Consider the following 948-nt stretch of genomic DNA (forward strand, 5'->3'; position numbering starts at 1 on the left):
AAAAAATCGTGCAAATCAAAACCACAATGAGTTACATCTGACCCCAGCAGCAGTAGCAAAGTTTAACAAGACAGAAATCAGTGAATAGGATGTGGATAAATTGGAATTCTCATGCACTGTTCGTCAGATTGTAAAATGATATTAACACTCTGGAAGGCAGTTTGTCATTTCCTCAAAAAGCTGAACATAGAAATCCCATATGACCCAGATATTTCACTGCTTGGAATAAACCCTGAGGAACCTAGAACTGAGACTAAAATGAAGATAATGTACAGTTATGTTCATAGCAACATTGTCCACATAGTGAGAAAGTGGAAATAGCCCAAATGCTCATCAACAAACAAATGGATTGTGAAATTGTAATATATTCACACAATTAAATACTATGCAATACTAAGGAGCAATGATTTCATAAAATACTATCTAACATGGGAGAGTCTAGAGAGCATTATGTTCACTGAACTAACTCAGTCTCATAAGGACAAATACTGAATAAGTCCAATTATTATGAAAATAGAAGGAGAACTGAGCAAGGCATGTATAAATATTCAATTGGGGGGAGGAAAAAAGGAAAAGGGGACAAATAAAGGGGAAGGAGGGAGATCACTAGGATAGCAGAGACTAGTGAGTGGACGAAGTGGTGAAAGAATTGGAAAAAATCAAAGGAGAATTGCAGAGATGGGTAATAGTAGGCATAGATCAATGTTGTTAAAATCTGTTGAGTCATTTCCTTCTCATAGCAACCGTATGCATAATAGCTCTGGACCCTGCCCTATCCTTGGTCAATCTCACTGTTTCTGTCATACCTCTTCCCATTACCCCAGTCACCGTGTCATTTGTGTTTCCCAGTATGAGGGCTCAGCCTCCTCTGTACGCATTATTGTACAAATCACAATGTACATACATGGAACACAATATATATGAATGATTATATTCATGTTCCAATAA

Source organism: Elephantulus edwardii, unplaced genomic scaffold (assembly GCF_000299155.1).
Source record: "Elephantulus edwardii isolate Elephantulus edwardi_28Jun2011 unplaced genomic scaffold, EleEdw1.0 scaffold00131, whole genome shotgun sequence".
In the NCBI taxonomy this organism is placed as follows: domain Eukaryota; kingdom Metazoa; phylum Chordata; class Mammalia; order Macroscelidea; family Macroscelididae; genus Elephantulus; species Elephantulus edwardii.